The 12,726-nt window shown below is 43.0% G+C and overlaps 1 pseudogene across 1 annotated transcript; it reads left to right on the forward strand.

Annotated features, from left to right (window-relative positions):
- On the forward strand, positions 1 to 10,623 carry LOC143955592 (uncharacterized; annotated as a pseudogene). Its single transcript, XR_013269808.1, has 9 exons — positions 1 to 110; positions 988 to 1,111; positions 1,228 to 1,301; positions 1,423 to 1,572; positions 1,695 to 1,814; positions 1,959 to 2,108; positions 2,230 to 2,282; positions 2,528 to 2,616; positions 5,685 to 10,623. The product of XR_013269808.1 is annotated as an uncharacterized LOC143955592 (transcript).
- The last annotated feature ends 2,103 nt before the right edge of the window (positions 10,624 to 12,726 follow it).

Raw genomic sequence — 12,726 nt, forward strand, 5'->3', positions numbered from 1 at the left:
TGATGTAAGATAAAGACAGGAAGTGATATAGGAGTATAAATTGTGAATTCCCGGTAAAAGAGTTGAAGGGAAGTAGAGAGGAGACATTGCTGGAATTAGCCGTAGAGGAGGTAATAATATATTATTTTCTATTTGCATCCAGTAACCCTCAGTCATGTCCATCCTCTTCCTCCATAGTCACTGTGATGTCTGTTATGGTTTATAGACCGGATACATCCTAAATATAGAACCATTTATCCAACTGTCCATCCAGATCCTCTGGTTTATAGACCAGATACATCCTAAATATAGAGCCATTTATCCAACTGTCCATCCAGAGCCTCTGGTTTATAGACCGGATACATCCTAAATATAGAGCCATTTATCCAACTTTTAAATTACTTTTTTCCTTTAGAAATGTCATGTTGCTGTCAGACTGTTCTAAACACAGGAAACATGCGCCCCTTTACAGGCATACTATAGACACCCCCTAGGTACGAAATTTAAAGGAATATTTTTTATTGTTTCATTTTAAGCATTATTAAAATCACTGCTCCCGAAAAAAAAACATGTCCCACTTTTTCTGACAATAACTTGCATATAAGCCTTTAAAATTAGCACTTTTGATTATTCATGTTCGTGTCCCATAGACTTTAACGGTGTTTGCGTGTTCGAACAAATTTTTCACCTGTATGCATGTTCTGCTGCAAACTGAACCGGGGGGGTGGGGGTGTTCGGCTCATCCCTAATCCTAAGTCCATCCAGAGCCTCTGGTTTATAGATCAGATACATTCTAAATATAGAGCTATTTATCCAACTGTCCATCCAGAGCCTCTGGTTTATAGACCTGATACATCCTAAATATAGAACCATTTATCCAAATTTCATGAAGCTGTCTTGGGGTAGTGCTGACAGGAGAGGTGAGGAGGATTTTGGGAATTCTGGGACATTATCCAGTAACAGACAAGGGATGTGTCTGGATGGTGACTGTATCATTGTGTGTGTCAGGTTCCTATAAGGTGTCAGGATGTCACTGTCTATTTCTCCATGGAGGAGTGGGAGTATTTAGAAGGACACAAGGATCTCTACAAGGACGTCATGATGGAGAATCAGCCGCCCCTCACATCACCGGGTAAGAGGAGACTTTATTGTAAAGGAGAGAGCAGTACGGAGGCTCCACCTAGATCCCCCATCATCTGATAAACACATAGAAACAATGTATTCAGTCAGTGTGTGTGTTTCCTACAGATGGGTCCAGTAATGGGAAACCACAAGAGAGATGTCCCCACCCTATGTATTCCACCATCCCTCACCGTGATCAGGTAGATGGAACTGAGCATGTAGACCTTAGACATGTATTCTAAGCTATGAGAGGACATTCTATGTAATCTCTTGGTCTTTTTTTAATTTTTATAAATGTATTCCATCATATTCAGGGTTTAGGGTGAAGAAGTGAAAGACATCAAAGTTGAGGTTAAAGAGGAAGAAGAGGAGATGTTGGTGAGTGGAGATCAGCAGTCTGTGGAGGAGGGTTGTCCTATGTATTCCCAGAATTCTACACGGGAAGATGCCAACTATACAGATAATAATCAGGTAGATGGGACTGGGCAAAAAGAACTCAAACATAATTCTACGAATGGACATTCTTCTATGTAATTTCTTAATATTGACAGCAGTGTTTTTAGATGTTGTATTTTATCATCTCTGGAATTTAGAATGAAGAACGGAAAGACATCAAAGTTGAGATTAAAGAGGAAGAAGAAGAGATGTTGATAAGTGGAGATCAGCAGTCTATGGGAGGGGGAGGTCCTCTGTATTCACGGGATTCCACACAGGTAAGTCACACCATCCCTCATCATCATCAGGTAGATGGAACTGAACATGTAGACCTAAAATGTATTCTAAGCTATTAGATGATATTCTATGTAATCTGATCTTCTTTTTTTTATAAATGCATTTCTATCATCTTTGGGGTTTAGGATGAAGAAGTGAAAGACATCAAAGCCGAGATTAAAGAGGAAGAAGAAGAGACGTTGGTGACCAGACATCAGCAGTCTATGGAGGAGGGTTGTTCTCTGTATTCCCAGGATTCTACACGGGAAGATCAGAACTATACAATGAATGATCCGGTAGATGGGACGGGGCAAAAAGAATTAAAAAATAATTCTATAAGAGGATAATCTTCTATGTAAACTCCAATTATTGACAGCAGTGTTTCCAGATGTTATTTTTATCATCTCTGGAATTTAGAATGAAGAACGGAAAGACATCAAAGTTGAGCATAAAGAGGAAGAAGAAGAGAGGTTGGTGAGTGGAGATCAGCAGTCTATGGAGGAGAGAGGTCCTCTGTATTCCCAGGACTTTCCCAAGAAAACCCCCAGTTATAAAGAGACTGATCAGGTAGATGAGACTGGGGAAAAAAAGAAAAGTTCTATGAGAGAACATTTTTCATTGTAATGTCTTGTTCCTATTTATGAATTTTTGGGGTTTAGGATAAAGAACTGAAAGACATCAAAGTTGAGGTTAAAGAGGAAGAAGAAGAAGAGAGGTTGGTGAGTGGAGATCAGCAGTCTATGGAGGAGGGGGAGATGATTATGGAAAGTAAACAGGAGGAATCGTCTCTACACGAGGACACAAGTAAGTAATAAACAATAAATTCAGAAACAGTTCACATTTTAATGTTACTTCTCTAAGTATAAATCATGTATTTACTTTTCTATACAGATTGAAATATATCATATGCCAATTAAGTTCAAACTCCTTGCCATAGAAATGTAATTATGTATTTCTCACCCTACCAAGTGTTCCCAATATAGTGTACATCATCTCCATTCCTCAATATAACGTCATGTTCTCAACAAATGAGGAGGAGATACTGTACACCATATGAAAGGTCCATCTCCATTCCTCAATATAACGTCATGTCCCCAACAAATGAGGAGGAGATACTGTACACCATATGAAAGGTCCATCTCCATTCCTCAATATAACGTCATGTTCCCAACAAATGAGGAGGAGATACTGTACACCATATGAAAGGTCCATCTCCATTCCTCAATATAATGTCATGTTCTCAACAAATGAGGAGGAGATACTGTACACCATATGAAAGGTCCATCTCCATTCCTCAATGTGACGGGAGTCACTTTTGGGTGCAGGGCGACCAAGAAAATAATGAACCCTGTATCTACCATATTAGAAGTGGCTGATTTATAATGCTGGGGCAAATACTCTTGGGAGATGCTGATGTCAATTCCAGACACCTGTCTGCTATAATGTAGATGAGTCTAGTGTGGCTTCTCTTTTAGCCATTGTTGTCTGGGCTAATTAACCCTGCAATTGTATGAAGGAGTTCTGTATTGAGATGTATGATAATGTGTATTGTATAGTTGGTGAGCTAAGAGACGTGAAGTCTGTCCTAAAGGTCATGTCTCTGAGTCACCTAGGTTGTCTAAAGAATTAGATAATTAGCTCATGTTAATTAAGTTTCTGGTGAGAGGTTGTACTTTCATCCTGCTGTATGTATTTGTGTGAGATCTCAAAATAAAAATTAATTTCTGTTTGAACCTCAATACAGAGGCTCGTCTTGTACTTGGGGGAGAATTATTCGTATGGTCTCTTGTTCGGCTGATTGGAGTATTTGGTTGCTGCCTTTGGGTTCGGTAATTGAATGTCCTAAACAGCTTTAACCCCTTTCATACTCGGGGTGTCGTTACACTCAATATAACGTCATGTTTCATACAAATGAGGAGCAGATACTGTACACCATATGAAAGGTCCATCTCCATTTCTCAATAAAACGTCATGTTCCCAACAAATGAGGAGGAGATACTGTACATCATATGAAAGGTCCATCTCCATTCCTCAATATAACGTCATGTTCCCAACAAATGAGGAGGAGATACTGTACACCATATGAAAGGTCCATCTCCATTCCTCAATATAACGTCATGTTCCCAACAAATGAGGTGGAGATACTGTACACCATATGAAAGGTCCATCTCCATTCCTCAATAAAACGTCATGTTCCCAACAAATGAGGAGGAGATACTGTACACCATATGAAAGGTCCATCTCCATTCCTCAATATAACGTCATGTTCCCAACAAATGAGGAGGAGATGCTGTACACCATATGAAAGGTCCATCTCCATTCCTCAATATAACGTCATGTTCCCAACAAATGAGGAGGAGATGCTGTACTCCATATGAAAGGTCCATCTCCATTCCTCAATATAACGTCATGTTCTCAACAAATGAGGAGGAGATACTGTACACCATATGAAAGGTCCATCTCCATTCCTCAATATAACGTCATGTTCCCAACAAATGAGGTGGAGATACTGTACACCATATGAAAGGTCCATCTCCATTCCTCAATATAACGTCATGTTCCCAACAAATGGAGAAAATATGATGAAGCTTCTGCGCTAGAAACCCCTGAGGGTGTCCTGTTGGACGAAACACGTAGGGTCAGAGTCTCAGCGCTGAAAGCTCCATTTCTATTTCTCAACATAACACCATGTTACTACCAAAAGAGAATAAGATACTGTACACCATATGAAAGGTCCATCTCCATTCCTCATTCTAACGTCATGTTCCCAACAAATGAGGTGGAGATACTGTACACCATAGGAAAGGTCCATTTCTCAATTTAATGTCATGTTTCCAGCAACTGAGGCAGAAATACTGCGCACCATATGAAAAGTCCACCTCTATTCCTCAATATATGGTGTACAGTATGTCCTCCTCGTTTGTTGGGAACATTACGTTATATTGAGGAATGGAGATGGACCTTTCATATGGTGTACAGTATCTCCTCCTCATTTGTTGGGAACATGACGTTATATTGAGGAATAGAGATGGACCTTTCATATGATGTACAGTATCTCCTCCTCATTTGTTGGGAACATGACGTTATATTGAGGAATGGAGATGGATCTTTAATATGGCGTACAGTATTTTATTTTCTTTTGGTGGTAACATGGTGTTATGCTGAGGAATAGAGATGGAGCTTTCAGCGCAAAGACTCTAACCCTACGTGTTTCGTCCAACAGGACATCCTCAGGGGTTTCTAGAGCAGAAGTTTCACCATGTTTCTCCACCTTGTTTTGTAGCCTGCATAAGAGTTTGCAGTTGCTTGGCAATCTCATCAACAGGTCCATTTAAAAGATCCACATGCTTTTTTTGGAATGTTGATCATAGTTACTGAGTATATTAAAGCGTGTACCCTCACCCAAAAGCACCTGACCATGGGGCAAGTCTGTCATTGATCATTGTTTTCGGTGTATGAAATATTGGGATTTTTTTGATATTTCGTGATTTCTCTTGCACAGATCTGGTGGAAGTTTGATAGATTCACTTTTAAAAATGTATGTTTTAGGCTCTGCTGTGCACATTGTATAGTTTACCACCACAGCTCTACACTATATGAATTGTATATCTTTGATATGTTTTAAAGAATAGGTGGAGGAAAGTCCCATTCTTCACCATAACCTTCTCATCAATGCATAAATATTATTTTTTAGTATGTTTTGTGTGTTTTTGTATCATTGATCTGGTTTTTATTTTAAATTTTCTGTTATATTTGCAACCACTCCAATAGCGGAGCTCTGGGAACGTTTTGAAAGCTACACATAGATCTATGACTTCTGAATACAAGATGTATGAGAACAGATATGACTTATATTAAATATTGCTTTCCAGCAGATGGACGGAGTTCCTGGAATATAAATACATCGGAGGGACATCTTATTATATCTCCAGATTGTAAGGCAGAAGATACTGACATTCCACAATATTCTCCGAAAGTGACCTCTGATTGGTTGGTTAGATCAACAGATCCTTTTAATCCTGAGGAACCTTCTGAGAAATCCCATACTATGACTTCAGATGTCCATCTAAGATCAATGGATCCTTCTAATCCTGAGGAACCTTCTGATAAATCCCATACTATGACTTCAGGAGTCCGTCCAACTTCTCACAGTGCTGACAGATCACCAGATCCATCTAATCCCCAGAAATCTTCTTTAAGCCATAAGGGGGTTCACACAGGAGAGCGTTCGTTGTCATGTTCAGAGTGCGGGAAATCTTTCTCTGAAAACAAAGGGCTTTTGAGACATCAGACAATTCACTCAGGTGAACGTCCTTTCCATTGTTCAGAGTGTGGCAAATGTTTCCTTAAAAAAGGACACCTTATTGAACACCAGAGAAGTCACACGGGTGAGCGTCCTTTCCCTTGTTCAGAGTGTGGGAAATCTTTCATTACAAAAAGTTCACTTTTTAAACACCATAAAGTTCACACGGGTGAGTGTCCTTTCCCTTGCTCAGAGTGCGGGAAATCTTTCATTCGCAAAGAACACCTTGTTAGACACCAGAAAGTTCACAGGGTTGACCATCTTCATGCATGTTCAGAGTGTGGGAGGTGTTTTAGTGGGAAAGAAAAACTTATTGTACACCAGAGAATTCACACAGGTGAGCGTCCTTATTCGTGTTCAGAGTGCGGGAAAACTTTCTCTCATAAAAAAGACCTTGTTAAACACCAGAGAATTCACACAGGTGAGCGCCCTTATTCATGTTCAGAGTGCGGGAAATCATTCACTCGGACATCACACCTTGTAAGACACCAGAGAGTCCACACGGGTGAGCATCTTTATTCATGTTCAGAGTGTGGGAAATGTTTTAGTGGGAAAGAACAACTTATTGTACACCAGAGAATTCACACAGGTGAGCGTCCTTATTCATGTTCAGAGTGCGGGAAAAATTTCTCTCACAAAAAAGACCTTGTTGAACACCAGAGAATTCACACAGGTGAGCGCCCGTATTCATGTTCAGAGTGCGGGAAATCATTCACTCGGACATCACACCTTGTAAGACACCAGAGAGTCCACACAGGTGAGCATCTTTATTCATGTTCAGAGTGCAGGAAATGTTTTCGTGATAAAGGACAACTTATTGTACACCAGAGAAATCACACAGGTGAGCGTCCATTTTCATGTTCAGAGTGCGAGAAAAGTTTCACTCAGAAATCAGCCCTGGTTTCCCATCAGAAAAGTCACACGGATATACGTCCTCATTCATGCTCAGAGTGCGGGAAATCTTTCACCAGAAAAGGATCACTTGTGAAACACAAGAGAATTCACACGGGAAATCTTTCACTCGGAAAGGACACCTTGTTAGACACCATAGAGTTCACACGGGGTGAACGTCCGTATTCATGTTCAGAGTGAGGGAAACCTTTCAATGAAAAGAGAGACCTTCGTAGATGTCAGAGAATTCACACTAGTGAGCATCCTCATTTTACGTTCAGCGTGTGGGAAATGTTTCAGTCGCAAAATAAATAAATTGTTGAACACCAGAAAAACTTCATACTACTGAGCGTCCTTTCCCTTGTTGAGAGAGTGCGGCAAATGTTTCCTTCAAAAAGAAAAACATATTACACATGAGTGAATACCCTTATTTATGTTTAGCGTGTGGGAAATGCTTAATTAGGAAAGAACATCTCCTTATACAATAGAAAATTCACACAGGTGCTGGAAATGTTTCATTCACAAAGAGGACCTTGGTAGATACCGAAGAAATTCATGCAGGTGAATAATCTGATGATGGGACATAACAAGGGAACAAATGTTACCCCCATGAGCCTCAGATTCTCCTAGGGAGGGGGTCAGATAGAGACAAGTGGTGTATAAAGCACATCACAGTACATTGGGGGTATAATAAAAATATTTGAGTTTTTAGGGGGGACAGATATATAGACATAAAGAATAAATTAAAGGAACGTGGTTCTCCTATAAAACGGTACTGAGTAAGTCCAATATTTACACAGACAGTCCATGAAAATTGTCCACTGGTGGTCAACGTGGAGGAGATCTGTGGGAGAATGTAGTGTGGATGGTGGGAGGAGATCTGTGGGAGAATGTAGTGTGGATGGTGGGAGGAGATCTGTCGGAGAATGTAGTGTGGATGGTGGAGGAGATCTGTCGGAGAATGTAGTGTGGACGGTGGGAGGAGAGCTGTGGGAGAATGTAGTGTGGATGGTGGAGGAGATCTGTCGGAGAATGTAGTGTGGATGGTGGAGGAGATCTGTAGGAGAATGTAGTGTGGATGGTGGAGGAGAGATGTCGGAGAATGTAGTGTGGATGGTGGAGGAGAGCTGTCGGAGAATGTAGTGTGGACGGTGGGGGGGAGAGCTGTCGGAGAATGTAGTGTGGATGGTGGAGGAGAGCTGTCGGAGAATGTAGTGTGGATGGTGGAGGAGATCTGTCGGAGAATGTAGTGTGGATGGTGGAGGAGATCTGTCGGAGAATGTAGTGTGGATGGTGGAGGAGATCTGTCGGAGATTGTAGTGTGGATGGTGGAGGAGATCTGTCGGAGAATGCAGTGTGGATGGTGGAGGAGATCTGTCGGAGAATGTAGTGTGGATGGTGGGGGAGATCAGTCGGAGAATGTATTGTGGATGGTGGAGGAGAGCTGTGGGAGAATGTAGTGTGGATGGGGGAGGAGATCTGTCGGAGAATGTAGTGTCGATGGTGGGAGGAGATCTGTCGGAGAATGTAGTGTGGACGGTGGGAGGAGAGCTGTGGGAGAATGTAGTGTGGATGGGGGAGGAGATCTGTCGGAGAATGTAGTGTGGATGGTGGAGGAGATCTGTCGGAGAATGTAGTGTGGATGGTGGAGGAGATCTGTCGGAGAATGTAGTGTGGACAGTGGAGGAGATCTGTCGGAGAATGTAGTGTGGACGGTGGAGGAGATCTGTCGGAGAATGTAGTGTGGATGGTGGAGGAGATCTGTCGGAGAATGTAGTGTGGATGGCGGAGGAGATCTGTCGGAGAATGTAGTGTGGATGGTGGGAGGAGATCTGTCGGAGAATGTAGTGTGGACGGTGGGAGGAGATCTGTCGAAGAATCTAGTGTGGATGGTGGAGGAGATCTGTCGGAGAATGTAGTGTGGATGGTGGGAGGAGATCTGTCGGAGAATGTAGTGTGGACGGTGGGAGGAGATCTGTCGAAGAATGTAGTGTGGATGGTGGAGGAGATCTGTCGGAGAATGTAGTGTGGATGGTGGGAGGAGGTCTGTCGGAGAATGTAGTGTGGATGGTGGGAGGAGAGCTGTCGGAGAATGTAGTGTGGATGGAGGAGATCTGTCGGAGAATGTAGTGTGGATGGTGGGAGGAGATCTGTCGAAGAATGTAGTGTGGATGGTGGAGGAGATCTGTCGGAGAATGTAGTGTGGATGGTGGAGGAGATCTGTCGGAGAATGTAGTGTGGATGGTGGGAGGAGATCTGTCGGAGAATGGAGTGTGGATGGAGGAGATCTGTCGGAGAATGTAGTGCAGATGGTGGGAGGAGGTCTGTCGGAGAATGTAGTGTGGATGGTGGGAGGAGAGCTGTCGGAGAATGTAGTGTGGATGGTGGGAGGAGAGCTGTCGGAGAATGTAGTGTGGATGGTGGGAGGAGAGCTGTCGGAGAATGTAGTGTGGATGGAGGAGATCTGTCGGAGAATGTAGTGCGGATGGTGGGAGGAGGTCTGTCGGAGAATGTAGTGTGGATGGTGGAGGAGAGCTGTCGGAGAATGTAGTGTGGATGGTGGGGGAGAGCTGTCGGAGAATGTAGTGTGGATGGTGGAGGAGAGCTGTCGGAGAATGTAGTGTGAATGGTGGGAGGAGATCTGTCGGAGAATGTAGTGTGGATGGTGGGAGGAGATCTGTCGGAGAATGTAGTGTGGATGGTGGGAGGAGATCTGTCGGAGAATGTAGTGTGGACGGTGGAGGAGATCTGTCGGAGAATGTAGTGTGGACGGTGGAGGAGATCTGTCGGAGAATGTAGTGTGGACGGTGGAGGAGATCTGTCGGAGAATGTAGTGTGGATGGAGGAGGAGATCTGTCGGAGAATGTAGTGTGGATGGTGGGAGGAGATCTGTCGGAGAATGTAGTGTGGACGGTGGAGGAGATCTGTCGGAGAATGTAGTGTGGACGGTGGAGGAGATCTGTCGGAGAATGTAGTGTGGACGGTGGAGGAGATCTGTCGGAGAATGTAGTGTGGATGGTGGAGGAGATCTGTCGGAGAATGTAGTGTGGATGGTGGGAGGAGAGCTGTCGGAGAATGTAGTGTGGATGGTGGGAGGAGAGCTGTCGGAGAATGTAGTGTGGATGGGGGAGGAGATCTGTCGGAGAATGTAGTGTGGATGGTGGAGGAGATCTGTCGGGGAATGTAGTGTGGATGGTGGAGGAGATCTGTCGGAGAATGTAGTGTGGATGGTGGAGGAGATCTGTCGGAGAATGTAGTGTGGATGGTGGAGGAGATCTGTCGGAGAATAGGGGGGAAGGACAGAGCCGCTGATTCCAATTTCCATGGCCCTCAGCGCACATTGTCTGCATTCAGGAATCCAGACCTGGCTCCATACCTCCAATGAGTCCAAATTGATATAAATGAGATTGCGGGTATGGGCATACAGGTAACAGCTGTGCATGCCCAGGTGGGCAAACACAATCCTGGCACAAGCATACCCTTCAGTACGCCCGTGTAAAGGAGGCCTAGTATTTAAACAATCACTACTTTTATTATTTTGGGCATCAATTTTCAGTTTGTTTTTCATTCTTTCATTTCTTCCAGGATTATAAATATTAAAATGATGTCAAACTGTTGTTGTTTTTTTCATTTTTTTTCTTTAAGTAAATTAAAATCTGTGTGATAATAAAGAAATGGGTCCATTGTGTATTGATAATAATATTATTCCTATAATTCTATGAGAAAACAGAACATAAAATGGAGGTTATTTGCCCTGTTTGTTGCAGTTTCACATTCTGTACATATTACGTCCCCAAAACAGTTCTGTACATGTTGTGTACTTGTGGTGCTACCCACATAGGGGCTTCTGGTGTTAACGGGTTCTTCTCTTTTAGTACATGACCATGAGACAGGTTTCTGAGCAATCTAAAACCTCACCACTGGGGGCCATGAGTAAAGGCTCTGAGCAGTCTAAGCCCTTGTACACACGGTCAGACATTCCGATGGACAATGTCCAATAGGACTGTGTTGTCAGATAATCTGACAGTGTGTGGGCTCCATCGGACTGTTTCCGTCTGAGTATCAGACGGACCAAGTTTTCCAGCTGGGCTCTAACATTTTCCGACAACATGATCTGATCGGACTTTGTTCGATCATGTGTAGAGAATTCCGATCGGACAAAGTGCCACGCATGCTCAGATCAATTTCCTAGACCAAAGCTATTGGCTACTAGCCTGAACGTAGTCCCGTCCTAATGAAATAACGTCATCACATTAAGTACGGTCTGATTTTCTGACAACTTTGCCCGACTGTGTGTATGCAACAGTTTCGGACAAAATCCGACGGATTTAGTTGTCGGAATTAGGGATGAGCCCCCCCGGTTCGGTTCGCACCAGAACTTTCGAACGGACCGAAAATTCGTGCAAACTTTAGAACCCCATTGAAGTCTATGGGACTCGAACGTTCGAAATAAAAAGTACTAATTTTAATGGCTAATATGCAAGATACTGTCCTAAAAAGGGTTTGGGGACCTGGCTCCTGCCCCAGAGGACATGGGTCAGTGCCTAAAATGTTTTTAAAAATGTCAGTTTTTGCGGGAGCACTGATTTTAATGAAGATTAAAGTGAAAAAAAAAGTGAAATATTCCTTTAAATATGGTGCCTGGGGGGTGTCTGTAGTATGCCTGTGAAGTGCCACGTGTTTCCCGTGTTTAGAACAGTCCCTGCACAAAATGACATTTAACGGAAAAAAAAGTAATTTAAAACTGCTTGCGGTTTTAATATAATATCTGATTCCGGCAATATGGATGAAAATCATTGGGAAAAATGGAATGGGTAGCCCCCCCTGCCCATTACCAGCCCCTTTGGGTCTTGTACGGATATTAAGGGGAACCCCGTACCCATATTAAAAAAAGGAAATACGTGTGGCCCCCAGGCCCTATATACTCAGAACAGCAGTATACAGGCGGTGCAAACAAGACAGGGACTGTGTAGGTTTGTTGTGTTGAGTAGAATCTGTTTGTAATTTTCAACTGGTACATTTTTAAAGTGTAGCTCCAGTCAAAAAATCTATTTTTAAGCTTTTTGGAAAACATAGGGAAGGGTTATCACCCCTGTATAGTTTGTTTTGCCGTCCGTCTTTATTCATCTCACTTGCTGTTGTCTCCTTCCGTTTGCAAGTAGGAGATGTTTGTAAGTTGGATGTTTGAAAGTAGGGGCCTGCCCTATATGCTCTGCAGAAATGGCGGAACAAGGTGTTGGTGTTGCCACAACATTGTAAGCCCTCAAAGTGACTCTTGGTGGGCGCTGGAGCGCCCTGCTGTGAACGATTATATCAAGAATTGTAATTACATGCCATTGTTGAACAGTGGTAGAAAAATTGACCTTTGGTGGTTGTGGTGCTGGTGCCACAACACTGCAACCTCTCCCATATACTCTAGTTGTAGTGCAGGAATTAGCCCTGCTGCAAAGCATTGCATCAAAAATTGTAATTAAACGCCCCTGTTAAACAGGGGCAGAAAAATTGGGCTGGTAGCATCACCCAGAACCAAAAATGTTCTTTCAACATATCAGCGGAGGAGGAAGAGGATAGACAATAAACATAACAGGACAGTCACTCAGCATCAGCATAGGCAGTCTTGAAGGGATGTGATATTTCAAAAAAAATTATTCGGTTACATCAGCTTCAGGTGCTTGGTAGCTGTGGGTGATCCAAGACTGATTCATCTTGATGAAGGTCAG

Source organism: Lithobates pipiens, unplaced genomic scaffold (assembly GCF_037356315.1).
Source record: "Lithobates pipiens isolate NorthernLeopardFrog02 unplaced genomic scaffold, aLitPip1_a1.2 Scaffold_35, whole genome shotgun sequence".
In the NCBI taxonomy this organism is placed as follows: domain Eukaryota; kingdom Metazoa; phylum Chordata; class Amphibia; order Anura; family Ranidae; genus Lithobates; species Lithobates pipiens.